We start from the raw sequence: 19,399 nt of genomic DNA, 5'->3' as shown, positions 1-19,399 counted from the left end.
ATCAATATAATTGTTAGTTAATCTAGAAAATTCTAAACGTTGCATATGTATGCAGAGTATAACTGTTTTATGCACGCCCTGCTCGCAGAGAGAGAAATTAGCGGTAGCATTACAGACGTTTCGCAAGTGGATGTTCCCGTAAGAAGGCCTTTAAAATGATAATACTGAATTACGCCCAGTGTGTGCACACACCACAGCGCGACTATCATGTTGCAACCGCGTCCACAGATCATTCTTAAAAGCAATTGATTTTTCAGGCAGCGACTCGGTCGAGGGACGCAAACCTGAGAGCAAAAACCGATCGCCGTATGCACAATCACAAGAGGATCACAAGAGGAGACGAACTGGCGGCTTTCTTTTTCTCTTCTCAGCCACTACGATTTAATCTGAAATATACACGTACGCTGCGCCGGGAGAGGATCACGATTTCATCTCCATCGATGTCGAGCGAGTGCAAATGATCTCAACGCAACACACATAGCCCGTCCCGGAACTTCTGCACAAGCGTCCTTTTCTCTAAAGATTCTTGGATTAATTCTTTTTTTAATCAATCCTCCTTCAGCAAAAATTTTAGTTGTGATCAATGCGTTAACGTTTACTAAAAGTTGTTCATTTTCTATGGAACGTCAGATTTTGTGTCGCATCCTGTCAAGTCTATGATCGAATCGTCATTAACATAGTAATTTAATTATTAATATTTAATTAATAAAAGTCGTTAACATAATTTAAGTAAACCGAAAAAATTGATCTTGAAAATATAAGCAGTTATTAATGTTGGAGTATACTGTGTTAATTAATTTATTAATACTTTAACGATATTATTGTTTCAACCACGTTACACGTTCACGCGCTGCATAAACGGTCGTTTAGAGCGTACGTTAAAACTTTTGTGTGAATATTAAAATGGACGAGCGTGAGGCCCCCACTAATGAAACGGGCATTTATTATTTATATCGCGCCCCGACGATCGACAATGTGCTACGCAGCGAACGTACGTTCGTGTCGAGAAAGTGCCATAACTTTCTGGCCCGTAATGATTATAATCTGAGCTTTGTTACCTGTAATCACTGCCACAATGTATCTTTGAGTTATGTTTATTCTCAGATCCTAATCGGAGAGGAGCCAAAAATGTGGCTCCTAGATTAAGTTTACACAGTACACCCCCCGCCGCCGCTATATTACACTCACGTCGCGGCGAGTCCTTCCCGATAACGGTACGAAGAAGTTATCAATAGAAATTTGCATATCTCCCCGTATTTATATGCATTAAAATTTAATTCATAATTTCTGTGCGTTACACCATAATTTCTGTGCGTATATGTGTGCGTGTGTGTGTGCATGTGCCGCTTATTTTATTTAAATAAGGTAAACGACGCGCACGTACATCTATGCATGTATTCGCGTGTGTGTAATCGCGAAGATACGCAAGCAAATTTAAGTCAAAGATGAATCTTTCCATTTTCACTATCGCTCCGGCACTGCGTTACTTTTTGCCGCTGTATCACGCCGTGAATAAAATAACTCGTATCGTCCAAGAATGCTGCTTAATTAATTGTTAACTGATGAACGAAATAATACGATGAATAACAACAGATTAAGTAGTAAATGTGCGATTCCGTACCTCATCAACTGGAGGAAATTATTGTAAAGCGAAATTAGCATGCGTATCAAGGCAACCCTCCCTCTCCGTTTCCACGGTGTGAGATTTTATGGATGATGTGCAATCGAGCTTTGAATTTTATTAGACAATTATATCGACAACCTGCTGGTGCGCGCATTATGACCATAATTCTATTAATTAGTAGAGCGCTCGTTAAATCGCATCCCCGACACTTTCTTACTCAATTACCGCGCGAGAATTGAATGTTTTGACGTTTCGTCATGCAATAAATGTACAGTCAACTAACAGAGATTCCTCGCTCGATCAGCTGGCTTTCTCGTCAGACGTGACCACCATGGATAAAATTCTCTAATGACGACTTTTTTGCTTGAAACGCACGATTAAGAAAAATTCATTTAATCTTCCGGAGATTCCGCGAATTTCTCTGCTGTCGTACGTTTCCGTTGAGAGATATTTTTAACGGCATTACAGGGCAACGCCCATATAAATATAAGAGAGCGAAGCGCTGTTTTGTTGCTCGATATGTTTAATTAGCATAATTTCATGCCCGCCAGTACTGGCAGGTGGGACACGAGCGGACGGCCCTGCTTCCGGCAGGCATTCGAGGAGAGTCACTGCCGCTTCAACGCGATTTATTTAACCCAATTGCACGAAAAAATAAAATTTATATTAATGCACAAAATTAGAGCGACAGTCTCCGTTCGTACATCGTATCCCATAAAACACTTTCGTCACGTTTCCCATCAATGATGCATCCTTCGCAGCTGTGCAATGCAAGTAATGCGCTGCTTTACAAAATTAGCATAATATGTAGTATGCATAAAGGAAAGATTTATTAATATTTTTAACAACTAGTGTGAACGTAATTACGAAATGTAATCAATAATAATAATAAAAATAGTCATTGCAAATAATTTGAGAAAAATTGCTTTCTAGACTTTTCCTCTCCACTTTCACATCCTAAATTTCGAAGATACACATCTCCAAAAGACATCAAGTAATATCTGGATTTAGAACCTCAATAAATCCAACGAATTGGCGTTATTCTGTCATCGCTCTCTAGCATCGAAGACAATACTATGTACGCGTTTCTTTTTTCTTTTTCTCTCTCTCTCGCTTTCTCACTGCCCAAGACAACCAATATGCTATTCTCGCTGACATGCAAATCTCGGCGCAATCGTTCTTACAAATTCGAGTTAGGTCGGGTCAGCTTGAGCCAAACTCGGCTCGCAGACGTGTAATCTGCCGAGCTAGCCACTAGGCGGGGTAATGATACGCTCGCGATCATGGTGCGGAGGGGTATCGAGATAGTGGTAGCCGTTGGTATCGCCGTGGTCGAGCACGGTGGTGAGTACTCATGGCGAGACAAGTCGGTGCTTTCGAGACAGAACGATCTATATTTATGTACCTGACGCGAACGCTTGATCCTCGGACTTGTAACCACCGATTCATGGGCCCGGCTCGCCATTGTATTCCACTGTCATTTATTAAACGCCCGAGTAAAACAGCCGTAACTGCTGAATCCGCAGTAGCATCAGTAATATTGGCTCTTCGGCCTTTCGGCGTTTGAACCGCTCGAGAAATAGATCCTGCCAATAAATCCTGCGGTTTCGCAGGACACATTTCCGTTCCACGTGGAATACGTAAGTCCCGGCAATGAGAAACAGGCAGAATCCGCTTGCCTTGATTAGAAGTTTGTCGCAGAAGAGGAGAAGTGAAATCAAGATAGCCAACTAGAAACTAAAACGCCAAAACGTTTCTGCTTGCTTCAAAATATAATTTTGAATAAATAGAATGGAATTTTTTGTTAGTAATAAAAATAATTAGTAATAAATTTGTTTTTTATTAATCCTAAAATGTTAAAATAAACGGTTTGTGAATGTTGGAGCAACGTCAGCGGTGACTTTCGTGCGGTTATGGCGATCATTTTGTCGATCTGGAGGCATATCCTCGCGTACTTCCTCGTTTCTGCGTTATGCGAAAACACTCGTTGATTCCGCAGCCTCTCGTAGAACGCAGCTAATTAAACGTCAGCCGAGGAGCTCTATCTCTAATTGCGCAAGACCGTAACTGTCGGTAAGTGGCGCAAAATGAGCATCCAGTGTAAGTTAGCGAGGATGCTGCGGCACGCCAGGCGGAATTATTTTACGCCACTTGCCTCTAAACGCAACTCGCAGCTGCATAAAACTCTTTGCGGATACGCCTTCTTGTATACATTTCCGTTCGATGCACCGCAGATTGCGGCCATTTTGCCAACCGTTATCAAACATATTCCAATGCTTCGAAAAATAATACGAAGAGATATATATATATAAATTATACTAAATTCAGATTGTTTACTGAAATTTTAAAATTTATATATATATATAATTTCTATTCAAAGTCATGCTGGATTTATTATCCAGCAGACTCCAACGATTTTATCAATCAGGACACACGTTTATATCGATCGAATCGATATATTTCGATTTGGATGGAACTATACTGCAATCCTCATCGCCGTATCGATCGCGAAACGACGATTTCGAATAATAGAATTTACATGTCAGATACATGCATCTGCGGCATTTCATCTTTACGCTGCAATTAACTGAAAACGTGCGTTTTATTATGTCGGCTTTGCCTAACGCAGCACCCGGTTGATACGCGCTCACTAAGTATGTAGCGCGAATTATCTGTGAACGCGATTACTGTTATTACAACTTCAATTGAGCGTCTTTAAATCTGGGCGCGTCCCGACAGTTTTTTAATTGCTACCCGCTCGCGATGCAGCGCGGTTCCGAGTTGGATCCTGAAAGTTAATTGCACGGACGAGAATTCGACACAGTGTAGACTCTGCGAGGGTAATTCTTCTCTTTTCCTTTTTCTCTTCCTTTTTTCTCTTTTCTTCGCGTGAATTAAAAGTCATTCGCTGACCGTAAGTCAGTCCGTAATGGCACCGGTCGGGGATAATAGGGGCACAATGCGCGTTGTAAAAGATATCGTACACGCAACTACTGTGCGGTAATAGTAATTAAGCCTTTGCCACGAGGATGTCGCTCGTTCGGCAATTTGATAGAAATTGGTCTCCTGTCCTTTGACAAATGTGGTATTTTTCTAATAGATGCAATTATTTCCACGTGTATAAGCGAGCGCACGTGATAAAGTACATTTATTATTTCGTAAATTCGTATTCGCGAGACGTGTATTATATCAATATTTTCACATTGATGTGAAAATTGCAGAAATTTCAATATGTGCGATTTCACGTTAAATACTTCGTCTCGGATGCAAGTGATTGCACACACTCCCGCGTGCCTATCCACGATTCAATTTCGCGAGAGGGAGAACACGATCATAAATTGCGCTATTAAAGTACGTGTGCATCATATCGATTACGATACGTGCTGTGTGTATATACGTATCAACGCAAATTGATTACAGTATGCACAATTTACATCATTATACGTTGCGGAAAACAAATTACGTCAGTCGGGATCCTGGCGGCTACTAGTTAAACTCATATATTACGCGCTTCCTTCGCCAAGGAAAAAAAGGCAGGTAGAGCTGCACGTTTCGTTACAGAATATCACCAGCCGTGTCCTTTACAGGCACGCGATGTTATATATTCACGTGATACATCGATACATGAAATATGCCGCGACGTAATCAATCATTTGCCATACGCGATCACCGATTTATCGGCGACGCACGAGATCAACCACGAGAGTCTCCTCCAAGGGAGAATATTTATAACGGCGATCGACGACCAGTATTAGCCACCGCGATATAATCAGTGGGCCCTTGTAAGAAAATTAACTGCGACGAGAAACGATGGAGTACTCGTCGGCGCTTTAAATCATACGCACCATGTCACTGTCCTTACGCAAATACGCCGCCTTTCACTGAATCAGTCAAAGCAGTAAGAGATTGAGGGGAGAACGAGATGCAATGACGAGAAAAGTGGACCGCCCCTCATCCCTCCTAGGCACGATATTCAATCGTTCTAATCAATCAACTTCAGTTCGCTTGAGCTCCTTAAAATAAAATTTAATCGGCACGTTTTAACAGTTAAAATAATTTACAGATAATAACAAAGATCATACCAACGATCGCAAGGAATTGAATAAAATTTAGTCGGTTGATTTTCATCCCTTAACAGAAATCTCCTCAAGAAAGGATCCACTTGCAGTAATAATCGCATTGGTGCGATCCTGCGTTTCGGTGGTTGACGGACTAATTCATACTAACTCATGCCGAAAATGGAAAGCTTGAGGTAAAGCCGCAATGCAGAACAGAAGATAATGAAGCCAGAAAGGGGGTTCGAGCTACCCTGTGTTTATACGGCGCGGCTCGCCGCCCCATGAGCATTAGCTCTATCTTTGTAACACCAATCTCGCGTTCCCCAAATGCAAATTCTACCGAAACGAGCGGATGGTGAAATTAAGGGATGCAGCGCGGCACGGCGACGTCGATCTAACTATCGGTTCTTGCGATTTGTCCTGAACAACGCGTTGCGTTCGTCGCATCGAAACGCAAGGCTTCTCTTAACTCGATTGCATATCGTGAAATGAAGACGTCCATAGCTCATTGAACCCTTTCTTTCGCTACAGCAACGTCGATCGAATAGTGATTACAGATTGCTAGTCGTTATGCATTTTAGCAATAAAATCAAGTTTTTTATTCCACCGGATTAACTCATCCACTCATTTTATTAAAGATATATAACTTTTCAAATAGGTATACAAATAAAATGGTATTTATATAAATTTATTTAGATTTATATTTAATCCATTTCATGAATGATGACTATAGTTGACGTTCTATGTATCTATCAGCTAATTTTGCGAATATTGCGAAATGAAATTTGATATTAACGTTATATATAATGTCTAAATATTTAAATCTTGATTTAAATCAAGTTTCAAGAAATGCAATTATATTATTAAAAGTACTTGAACGCAAGTTACCACTTACTAGTATTAAGTTACTATGTATTTTTACCATCTTACTACCAGAAGATACCAGAGATCACTTTGCAATTATTCTGGAGTAGCTTTAAGATTTAACTCAATTTCTGACATTATCTTGCGATCGGTTAGTTAGTGTCGAAGACACAAAGATTCCATACGTTAATTTCGTTGAACCTGCAAGCTCTGGCACCAAACGGCAATTTTGTCGTCCAGGGAGCAAGCCACACCCTAAATAGGAAGGCGAATTCAGGATACGCCAACCATCGGGCGTACAAACTGCGATACGGAGAATGAATGCTGTCACGAAAGAAGGGCCAGCAGTGGTACTCGAACTAATGACAGGATTGCCTAATTAGGAAGACGCATTCAGAGGGGAAGGGATCGAGCTACGAATTGTGCAGTTTACAAAGGGACTATGACGGGAATGAGAGATAGCATCGAAACAATGTGCAAGACCATTATATACCCCGATAAATAAATAATTTCAACAACATCTCCTTTTAATTTTCAAGTCGCCAACGAGACTCGCGTTGTAAACTATTATAAATCAGCCGCGTCACAAATCGGCGGCAAGGAGGCCTTGATGGATCGCTTCCTGAAGTTCTTCTTACTTCTGCCACCTAACATCCCCATAACTCTCGCACATTCGCATGCTCAAATAGACGAGGGGATTAAGCACGCCGCTAATTCGCAAAGCGACTCCCCGTACCGTGCTGGGGAAGTTCGATCGGCCGCGTTTTTCGAAGCGGAATCGCACACACGCACGCGCGGCCGGTGCCTTAAGCTGGCCGTCTTTCTCCGAGGCTCTAGCCATGTATAATTACGATCATCAAGCCCTCCATCCTTGCGGTGAGAAAAACGGACGCCTGAAAAAGCAAATGACAGCCTCTGGTGACGTAATGACAATGAGATGCCTGCCTCTGCCCGGCACCGGAAGTGCCCGCTGCTACGCCGAGAAACCGAACGGCCGGCCCGGCTGGTGTCATACGCCGGCGTCTTCTCCGTGTAACGAATAAATGACTAAATTGCCGCGGAACGAGGCTAATTATCGACCTTCGGCAAATAACAAAAACCTGGCCGCTCCGCCCGATGCCTCGTAGGAACGGATGGATCCCGAACAGCCGGAAGCAAAATTGGTTCCTGCGTGAAAATCGCGGAGCGGATGTTAATATCCGACGCAACAATTAGATTAAATAACGAACGGATGTACGGATATACGATACCTAAGGACTATCAGATAGCTTTTAGCGATCTAAGAATAATCGTTTTTTGTTTGCAAATATTTAACGGTTGGAATAAAATATGAAACTATACTTTGAGGAAAATCATTGAGAAGTAAATTGCTAAAATACAAAGACGAATGTAGCAAATGCACTACATTTTCCTCCGCCATTCAAATTTTATGAAAATACATGAGAAAGAACGACGTCAAATTATATGCCGTGGAAAAATCAAAGAAGAAATTGCTGAAAATTGTAATTGTAGTGAGATACATGTACAGTTACATTAGCTAGATAATCTACTTTCCATGTCTATTAACAATCACGATTACTCTATAAAATTAGCTTACAGGAAAGTTTCTCGATGGAGTTTAATATCAAAGTTCGCCCAAACTATTAGCAATCTAAATCACATTATTGTTGCCCTTCTATAACGAATTAGCTATTTGGTAATAGCCAACAGGACTATTAACGAAAACGACAACGACGCTATCATGTTCTACTCGTCATCTGTAAGAAGGACGCAAGGTAAATTACGTGTAATGATGTCGTCTTGGGAATTTTCAATCTAAACTTGGTAGTACGAGTATTCCTGTATACGCCGAATATTTAAATCCCATTTTTCGGAGTACGTTCTCACGATCTTTGACAAAATTCTTATGCGACTCAAGCTAGTTCACCGATCATTAAGATAATTATGTGAAACATAATATCTTACATATTGTATACAATATGCAATTTCCTTTTCACATTTCTACAATTTTAAAACAAAGAACGCATGAAAACTACGCATAAATCTCATTCAAATAGCAATTATTCAAAAGTGAAGCCCACCTTTTGTTGCACCAAAACGCTAAAACGTTTATTGCAATTGGAATTCAAGATTGTCGAATAAATCATCAATCGATCGAGAAGCTCGACTAGATTAATAGCCGTTTAACTAATAGCTACTAATTTCTACCAATACCGCAATCTCCCTTCCTCTCTTTCTCTCTCTTTCTAGCACATTGAGATTCCGGATTATTACCCGGACGGATCATTAATTCGGGTTTATCGTTCGCTTGGCGCTAGGCAGGCATCGTTTGATTCGGCCGGCGCTAGTCAGGCGAAAAGTCAACCTGTTCGGTTCGCTCGTGAGGCCGATGATCGTGGCTGTTTTTTATTCGCGCGAATTTCCGAGAACAGGGGCACACTACTCCGGGGCCCGGATCCCCGGGTCCCCGGGTTAGAGAAACGCACTCGCTCGCACACGCCTCGACAAATCGGCACAATGGGATTGGATGCCGCGCGCGCCAAACAAATCGCGGCTAATAAGAGGTTGATGCATGGTGCCGCGAGCTGGAGGGGGCCAATACATAAAAATAAGATAAATTTTACACTTGACTGGGGTGATGAATGGCGGGATGAATTATTGAATAGTTAAACACATAGCGCGCCTCACCGGGCCGGTCCTGCCCCGGACCCGGAGCCTGGATGAGATACGTCGTTACCGATCGCAGCCAGGGCCGCTTCTTCTCGCGGAACGGAGTATCGAATTCCGTCCCGGAGCATCGCACCGTATCCTCAGCTGCGATGGATTCGAGAAACAAAACTGAATTCGAAACCTCGATTTCGCGATTTTGCTTGCATATACAAGAGAGAGAGAACGCATGGTGCGACGAGATGATTCGTACGTGCGCGTGATACCGAAACACTGCCTCGTACGTTGGAAATCCTCGCTTCAGGGATCATACGAGAGATAACGAAAGGAAAATAAGGAAGGAAAAAAAGTGGCATTGCATTGTAAAACGAAATAAAGGCATTCGGCGAATGTGACACACGATAAGTAACAAGTGGGATGATGAATTGTGCGACGATACCATCGTTACTTTTGCTTTCCGAGGCGGGCGATTCTACGGGTTTAATGGCTGGGAAAGCTCGTAATCGCCTTCATCGCGAAACGCCTTACCAATGTTACATTTGAAAGGGTAATGGCGAAAAGAAGAGGTGGTGGTACCCCGTGGAAATCACGTGGTAGCGCGAGGCGACACGCGTATTCCGCGCGACTATTTATATTTAAATTCTTCCGCGGCAGATCGCCGCAACGGATAACGAGAATTTAAATTCCATCTGAGAAAGTGTAACGAAATTCGTATGACTTCGTTGGAGGGAAGCCGGAGATTGAAGTACGTGTGCTGGTGCAACACAGTGAGTAACAACACCGATGCGCGATAAAGACGTTCCATATTCAGCCTCTTAACTGCGTCGTGCAATACAAATAGTCCAACTGTAACGGCGTTAAATTTCTAGCTTACTTAATATGTCATTAAAAAATATTGAAAAATTAAAAATAAAGAAAAATTTTGAAATGTTCAAAATCAAAAATTACTGTAAAGTCTTTCAATCCTTCTTTCTGCTCCCACTTATATCTGTCCCTTTTGCAGTAATTGAATTATTCAATCTTCGAAGCACTCGATTAAGTAAGTGAATCGGCATTTAATTAACGTTTAATAAAATTATTTTAATGTATATATTTCATGTAGGATTTCACGTATCAATGCGCTCGACTGGACAGCACATCGAGTTCTCGAGGAAGTATGGTAGCTCGTTTCTCATATTGGTCAGTCGGAGCACGCAAAAAGAGCTTGCCATTAAAACGCGAGCGCGTAAATAAAATTGTCTCCACACGTGAGTGCTTCAATTTAATATCAAACGCCGAAATTGGTTATTCGAAATTACAAAGTCCACAAGCTACGAGAATGCAGTGCCTCTGTCCTTCCTTCTCTCTTTCTTTTTTATCTTTCTCTTCGTCTTTCCCGCTCTTTTTTATCCATCTTGTCCCTTTGAGAGCGTTGCTTCGAAGGCAGTTCCCTCTCTTTCTTTCTCCTCTTCGTTCGAGGCTCGAAGGAGAGGCGTTTCGGCGCTTATTGGTCTCCTGGTCAGGCGCCTCCGTTCCTGCGGCATAAATTCACCTGCGCGTTTCACTTCGTTATGGCTCTATTCACGGTGCCGTAACCGCGTGAGGACGGATATTCCTTGCTGTGCGGCCCATTCAGCACTCTCGAAACGCCGAAAGGCTCGCTGCGCCGACCGGCCGGCCGACCACGGATGGAGAACGCGCGCGATGCACCTCGCCGATTGTTTAATGCGCCCCGAAGGATGCACAGAGACGTTCCCTGAGAGAGCCCGGACGTATCGCATAACGTGTATTATAGATGCGCTATTAATTCGCGTAACATTATTCTTACTAACACGAGATACTCTGCTGGGCGAGTAAGAGAGAGAGAGAGAGAGACAGAGGTGTTCTCCTCCGACAAAAGGGTGTGCATATTTATTTGATCACGGTCACGTACACTGAATTCACTGAATTCACAATTCTATGTGTTCTCCAATGTGGCGAAATCGAATGAGATGTCCTTTCAGAGTACGATGAATCGATGAAATACATCACACTCGAGATGCAAAAGTATCGTCATCAAGGTTTTCTTCGCGAAGATACCGTTATCAAGATTTTCTTTATTATTTATATCACGCATGATAATGAAATCCGCGGATCTACACAAAAGAAGCCTGCATTTCGGGAGCGGCGATCAGTGAGTCAATCACACACGCGACAAGGAGCATCGTTATAATTGGATACGAGGTGTTAAATCCGCTAGGTGTGGCTGGTCACGGGAATTATGACCGCCACCAATAATCCTCTTGTCGCGTGGCGGGCTATGCGCGTTACAACACGGGCGCAACGCATCACGGAGCTGGCTAACGTAAGGGGACTCTATTAAATTACAGCATGCACGCCGCGATGTAGAAAGTAGGTAAGCGATATCCTCCTCTAATGCGGAGTGATATCGTGGGCGTGTGTGGAAAATCGACCAAGTCTATTCTTGCTAGCTCTATTCTGCTGGTTGAGTGAGAGAGACACGCGTTCCTCTTCGATAAAAGATATTCGTGTTTATTTAATCGGGATGCCGTAAGCATATTCACACAGTTGGAAAATTTGTGTTTTCTTGTTAAAAACTATGCCGGTTAACATTTTTGTGTTAAATATTTAACACATTCATGTGTTAATTTAACATGTTGCTGTTGTGTTAATTCAACTCAAGTGTTACATTTTTAAAACAACTAAAAAAAGTGTAAAAATTACACATTGTGCACCTATTTTTTATTTTACACAATAGATATGTTCCGTATTATTAGTGACAAGTTTTATCTGTTAAAATTTACAGAAAACTATGTTGAGAGTAAAGATGTATGTAAAAATAACTTTTTTTTCGAGTTAATTTTATCATTAAAAATATGTTGATTTTACACAAAATTTATTTCAAATTACTTCGCAGTTTGTATACATTTTTGGTTAAAATATTAACATAATATTAGTGTCACCATTTAACATATTCATATTATGTTAAATTAACACAAAAATTTATGTGGACCGTTTGGGATATGTGATATCTGTTAACTTTAACATAAATTTTTCAACTGTGCATGTAATCTCCTCAATATGCAATAAATATAAATTAACAGAATTTATATAAATATACTTCACAGATGTAATTTGCAAATAATCAACAAAGCCTTGGGAAGCAAAACAATAGTTGAAAAGGAAAGTTAACAAAAAAGATATTATTTATTTATATCCTGCACATAAAGCTTTACGCGTTCGAAGTTTCTGACGTATAATGTATTCTGGCGGTTCATTGATCGTTATGGCTGAGGTGCCTTCGCCATCAATTGTTAATGGTAAAATCGATTTGCGGATCTGTTTAGCCGATAGCGTAAAGAAATCCGCAACGTCTCGCGGGCACCGATGCTTAATGGGCAACGAAAATCTTTACACGCCTCGGAGGCCTCAGCCACGGTCCCCGTCTGGTTGAATGGAGCAAAGGTCTCAGAAGCGGGTTCATTACAAGGCTATAAACGCACGTTATAAGGCCGTAAGGATGCGCGGCAATTACTTAAGAACTAATCAGCCGAAACCCGGGACGACGGCAGCTGTCCATCAAGAAATCATCGACCCCAGCTCGAATGGCCCTGCTGTGCCCTTTTGCGTAAGTTACATGTGTACGGTATTCATTGAGAACTCCCTCGGCCTTTGCTTCCTCTCGCTATAATTGAAAAATGGCAACTCTTTATAGATCTAGTAAAAGATACTCGCATAACTTTCAAGAAGATAGAATCTGACAAAATAGCGGTAAGCTTGTCCTATCCTATTCTAAAAAAGGCGTGTAACTTCTTGAAGTTCTTTTTTATCGAATAGTTGAGGTCTCTTTTCCGCGACGCTGATTGGTTATCTCGCGTGGCTCGAACTTCGTGTGGCTTGAACTTCGTGTTGTGAATGTCAGAATGTTATAGTGGCTGTCAATGCGGTTATATTGATAAATTTGTGTATTTATTTGATCGTGAAAAATAAAATAAAATAGCGCGCGCATAGCGTATAATATAAATTTTAATGGCTAGAACTTTTTCATTTATTGTTTTAACGAATTTTAAATCATCGAGAACTCTAGGCAATATGCCAATTAACAATATAAATAGCACAGAACTCCTCGGAAAAGAAAAAAATTTTAATGGCTAGAACTTTTTCATTTATTGTTTTAACGAATTTTAAATCATCGAGAACTCTAGGCAATATGCCAATTAACAATATAAATAGCACAGAACTCCTCGGAAAAGAAAAAAATTTTAATGGCTAGAACTTTTTCATTTCTAAATCTAAAGGATTTTCAATCGTCGAGACCTCTTCGCAATATGCCAAATAACAATATAAATAGCACAGAACTCCTTGGAAAAGAAAAAAATTTTAATGGCTAGAACTTTTTCATTTATTGTTTTAACGAATTTTAAATCATCGAGAACTCTAGGCAATATGCCAATTAACAATATAAATAGCACAGAACTCCTCGGAAAAGAAAAAATTTTTAATGGATAGAACTTTTTCATTTCTAAATCTAAAGGATTTTCAATCGTCGAAAACTCTTCGCAATATGCCAAATCCACTCTTAAAAAAGCCGTGTTAAATGTCTTCGGGTGGAGGTTAACAATTTGGTAGAGTGTGATAATTGTGCATATAATAAATAATAGATGAATATTATTATTCGAAAACATTATTAATTTGAAAAATAAAATAGCGCGCGCCTGTGTTGTACTAGTATAATAAAAGAAGAATAACTTTTACCTCCTTATTTTTTCATCAATACTATAATCCATAATTTACAGAAAAATAAAAAAATTTTTTAAAACAAAATTGTTTTAAAAGTAGCCATTTATAAATTTCTGGTGCATTTAATATCTCATCTCATAATTTATATCTGTAAAAAACTATGTTTGAAGGAGAAAGGACTCTTGAATAAGATTACTCTTACGAGAATAATCTCGCGCATTCCTGATTCCCACATTCGAGTCACCACGTTTGGCACAATGATCAAGATCCGTTAGACCAATTTGGCAAAAGGTGCATGTTTGTGAGGAAACCTGATCCTTCGTAAGGTACGCAGATCTCTGCGCGGCTACCGGTGTCGAGCAAGAGGATCTCAGAGTCCACTAATGGATGAAGACTAGATCGAACCTTTGAAGGAGCAGGGCGGCGAGGCGCGATTTGCGTGGTTAAAGGATCGTTTGGAGGATCACTCGCAGGAGCGAGCAAGAAACAACACGAGAGAGATGGAAAGGAAGGAACGAGAGGAGGCGCCCGTTCGCGTCGTGGTGGAGGCGAACGAGAGCGACGAGCTGACAGTCGAACGAACGCGGGTCAAGATCGGGAGAGAGAGACTGACTGAAGTATAATCAGGTTTCGACTGAGTCCGCGGCCGCGGTGTAATAACAGTAATCCCTCCCTGTGCGCCAGTAATTTGGCCGTTCGCTCAAAAACTCCAAATTATAGAAGCTGCTGTCATTAAGGCCGCGGCGAGGCACCGTGCGCGCAGCATCGCGCCGCGCGCTCGTCCGCTTCCCCGAACCCGCCGGAATTTTGGGGAAACTCGACAGCAACAGCAAGCGGGCCCCACGTCCGATCGTTAGCGATAAAGTTCTCTTGACGTTGACAATCCCCGCGGCCTGGACTCAAGAGAAGGCCCCATGATGCCCCGAGAGAGGCGAGGGGTTGTCGAAGATACGCGGTTCGATGGTACCTTCGCTGCGGGTACTTCTTGTTAGAGTTAAGCAGCCGTCAAAGAGGCCTCTGACGTAATTGGCAAGCAGGAGAAGCGAAGAGTAAAAAGATAGAGAGGGGAATCAGCGTGAGATATAAAATATGCTGAGATCTTATGGTGCACATAAGATTTTGAGACTATTTCATCGGTGCATTATTACGTGTCGAGTTGATTGATAATTCGTGGTAGATAAACAATGTAATGCAAGAGACAGAATGTTTGAAGAAAATTATTGGATGATTGAACGTGGAAGACGAAAGGATCAGGACGCATTGCAAATTCTGAATCAAAACTACATATTAATCACACATACGCGAGACATCTATGCGATACATCGCAATAACGTCAAAATTGCACGCTGCAGGCATCTTTCTTCAAAATGTTACTAAGTCATAAATCGGACGGAGACCACCACGTATAACAGCTAACGCGCCAATCGTCGCATCGATCGCCGCGGACCTCCATAATTTATTCGTGTAGTTGCGAACGAGACGCAAACGGAACGAAACAAAGCGAAACATTCGCGACGCTCTGGAATCGAGGTGGAATTTGCGGAATGACGCTCTGGACGCGCTTACGTGCCCTCCAAGATGCATTCGCCTAGGACCGGCGGAAGGAGCCCGAGGGAAGGACTCCTCCGAGAGACGAGGGATCTTAAGGAGCTGAAGCAGCCGAGAAGAAGCGCGCGCGGGGAGCAAGCCGGCCTGAAACCCCGCAGGCATTCTCCAACATAGAGAGTTCCCCGTTCCATCCGTTCCCGTCCCCCCTTCTCGTCCTCCGAGCTCTTCCTCTCCCGTGTCGCATCAAAAGCGACTCGAGGGGCAGGAATGAGAGGAAGATCGCCGATCGTTTGCCCGTATGCCCCGAACGACCGTTTAAAACTCCATTACGGGGCCGTTCGTGATCCACGGCGCGATCACGGGGTACGCTCCTCACCGTGGAGGAAGGCACCTACGTGAACTGGAAAAGGGTTCGGCCGATTACTCAACGTGACACGTCGGTCCCGTGGCTACGGGGGAGGCCTTCAATGTCGAGGGACTGACGCCTGTCGGGGCTGCGGAACGCGGACCCGCGTCCGCTCGTCGCGATCGCACATCCTCTCTCGAAAAACGATGGGGTTCGCTAGTGCATAGATTTCTTGAACGAAAATACTAGTGATCACGGACTTTCACTGGATCTAACGCTGCATTGCAAATGCAGATTTATAATAGATTATAATAAGAGATCGTTTAGTATTATATTAAATGAGTTGTCGGTAAGAGATTTCTAATACCAAAATTCATGAAATCGGAATACGTATCTGTGATCAACGAGGATGGTTTTTTTTACACGAATGAAGCTGCGCGCGAGGGCTAATTTTTCTTCATTATTTTAATATTTATTTATTGTGATGCGATTGTTTAAGTAAAATATATTGCTGCCTCTGCTATCAAAGTAAAGCGCCGGAACTGACGTGTACGCGCACGTACTCTCATTAAAAAGCGCACTCAACCGTTTATTCAATAAATCACACATCCGTCCATCGTCCATTTCTTCTTGAATATACAAAAAGATTTATGAAAAACGGTGATCCTCGTGGCATCCTCGATGCACGCGATGTAAATCACATTTTCTCGAACGGAGAAAAAACCCGTGATGCATTAATAAAAACTCGGAGCGGCTCCGAGCTGCGGAAAGGAAAGACTGAGCGATCCAGAGAAAGAGAGAGACCTTCAAAAATTAATTCAACAGATAAATCACGCCTCCTGTTCCGTGATACTTTATGAAGACATCCAAGTAGGCACACAGGACGCCAAGCGCGCGGAGTGGTTGAAGTTAATGGGCTACCCCGTATACGTATCAGTGGCTAGCCTTCGCACACGTTCGCCTTGAGTCCCCGGCGAGTCGTCGGACCCGCGTTCTGTATTTGGAAGCGGAACGGTGCGCGGTTGCAGCAGCCGCGATCCATTCCGCGGTTAACAAGGTTGCGGAAGACGCGGCGGAGGACTCGCGAGATGACTCTCGGCGGGTTTTGCTCTTCCGTTTCTGCGCAATCAGCCGGCTCGCTCCGTCTCTGTCGGCTTAGCAGCCGATTATCCTAGGCGCGACCCCCGCGCGATTCACGCACACGCTAGTGCCGGGGCGCGTGCTCGCGAAAGAGCACCAAGAAGCTGCACGACACGGAACATGCGAGATCCTCGAGCGAGGATTAAGAGCTTACGCGATTCGTGCAGATTGCTTTAATTTCTCAAGCAGCGCGAGCAGTATGCCGGCAGCCGAGGGATCTCGGAGGAAACCGTGAAAAAGTTCACCAGCGCTCGACTCGCTAATGCGGGCGTTTCTCTCTGGCCAACCCTTTGGCGCTTTCGTGCATTCTCTTGCAAAGAGCTAATCGATCATCCGAATATGGTTACGCAACGTTGGGAAGAAGTACCTTGGGGAAGAGAACTTTGACTACGGGAATAGGTCACGTTTTCGCGAGTGATGGATGTTCGTGTGTCATGTATCATTGCATTTTTAGATATTTGATACGGATAAGTGTATTCTCTTTCTCTCTCAAAGTTCTAGAGTTCTGAGAAGTCGACTGTTTTCCGCTGCCTGATCATTCGCGGATTTGCTCTAACATACGTGCACTTCTTTTTGCGAGCTATCAAACTGCGGAACAACGGTAGAGCATTCCTGTGTAATTGCTGCCAATCTTAATTCCATTAACGCACGCGAGCCTGATTAAAAGTAACGAAACTTTTGGGACATCGATCATCAATCCAGTGCAACCGCCTCTGACAACGTCAGCGTGCCATTAAGATATCGCGTGAAGAGATTTCAAAAATGAACCGTAAATTGATATCTCCATATAATACTTCATGTGCAAAACAAAACTCTTCGCCCAACGAATCGTTCTATTAATACTCGTGCTGAGATTCCGCGGGCCTGTTCAATTCACGCGCGAAAATCAAACTGCACCACACTTGGAGCATTCTCTAACGACGTTGCAAAGCAGACGGTCGCCTGCGAACCCGGCGATTCGAGCGAATAACGCATCTGTCTTTAACCAGATGGGAGTTTTCATCGGACAAAGTTTCCTCGACTATAACCGCGATTGCTAACGTCTAGAAAAGCTAAATTGGCGTGAGACTGAAAAAGACAGAAGGAGGAAGCGTTGCCTCGTCGTTGATACGGGAAAAATAGCTCGATACACGTGCCCACGGACAGAACGAAGTTACACGCGAGTGCACGTCTTATTCCTCCACGTGATTGTTAATGCATAACCGTATCTCGTATCTGATGAATCGCCGGGTTCATTCAGACCGTTTGCGCGGGCCTCTGCCTCCTAATTCGCCGTACATCCACGAGCAACAACACTTCGTGATGACCCGTGATGCACCTGCAATTTCGCCGGTCATCAGTCGCGACGTTACGAGCCTGACGACCTTTTGTGAGGCGCATCCATTACTACGTCCTGAAAATCACTCCGCGTATTGAATGCTATTTTTTTCCGCGACTAGAATGTTACTTCAATCACGGCGCAATGGCATTTTCACTTGCATTCGAAAATACGTATCTTCAGAAACAAGAGACTCGAGAAAATTCAAGAGAAAGATAAAGATCTTGGAAATATATATTAGTATACTTATTTTCATATATATTCATTAAATAAATGTAACTGAGAAATGTAAAATGTTGTGAGCACATACAATTAAAATTTGGTTGCTTTTATATTTTTTCTCTAGCGCGAGCATGATTTTTTAAGCAATCTTGAGAGGGGCAGTTATAAAGAACTAACAAATCTGATGCGGTACGAAACGTTCCGCAACAAGAGACAGAAAACTCCACCGTTTTCCAGATGATCAAAATTTCTATAGGCCAAACGTAATCAGCTGATGATGTGAAGCGCGTGGCGTTAAAGCTCACTCGTGCCTCTCGCATGAAGACGCCTACTGGATAAACTGGAGTATATGTGAATCAGTTATCGGCATTAACTTTACGAGCGAACGCACAACGTTACGTGCCAGCGGCCGACTTCGGTCCCATTAGCACGAGCTTCGGACGTGTGAATTATATATGCATCTCAAAGCGCGATACTTCGGAGCCTTTCCGAGCTAATCCTAAAGTATAGTTTGCTTCTTATGTCGTTTCGATAATTCCTCGAGCGTGCGAAGAACGTCAGTTAGATCACGAAACGTTGAAACGAAACTACGTTGACGGAATCAGGTTTGCAACATATTTCGCACAGTTTTTCTATTATATTATAATTTGTAATTACCGAAGTGCTTTCTTCATTACATTTTATATCAGACGCGATGTAAAAATAAATATTTAATATATATTAAGAGTTTATTTTTAAAGTATCGTCTGTGCTTTTAATTATGTTACGGCCTCGTGCTTATTTCCTTATCCAGTTAATAGCTATCCTCTACTATGCCTAATTGCGTCAGAATGGATATGCAACGTCATCATACCTTACTCAATTTTACTTAATGAAACTTCTATTTCTGTTGC

General features: G+C 42.5%; 1 protein-coding gene across 1 annotated transcript in view; it reads right to left on the bottom strand.

Annotated features, from left to right (window-relative positions):
• Nucleotides 1-19,399, bottom strand: part of LOC105278731 (protein single-minded) — a 185,801-nt gene that overhangs the window by 165,781 nt on the left and 621 nt on the right. The gene's annotated exons all lie outside the window — the stretch shown is intronic.

This window comes from Ooceraea biroi, chromosome 11, assembly GCF_003672135.1.
Source record: "Ooceraea biroi isolate clonal line C1 chromosome 11, Obir_v5.4, whole genome shotgun sequence".
NCBI lineage: Eukaryota > Metazoa > Arthropoda > Insecta > Hymenoptera > Formicidae > Ooceraea > Ooceraea biroi.
Note: the sequence above shows the minus strand (reverse complement) of the source record. Positions and strands in the feature narration are given on the sequence as shown.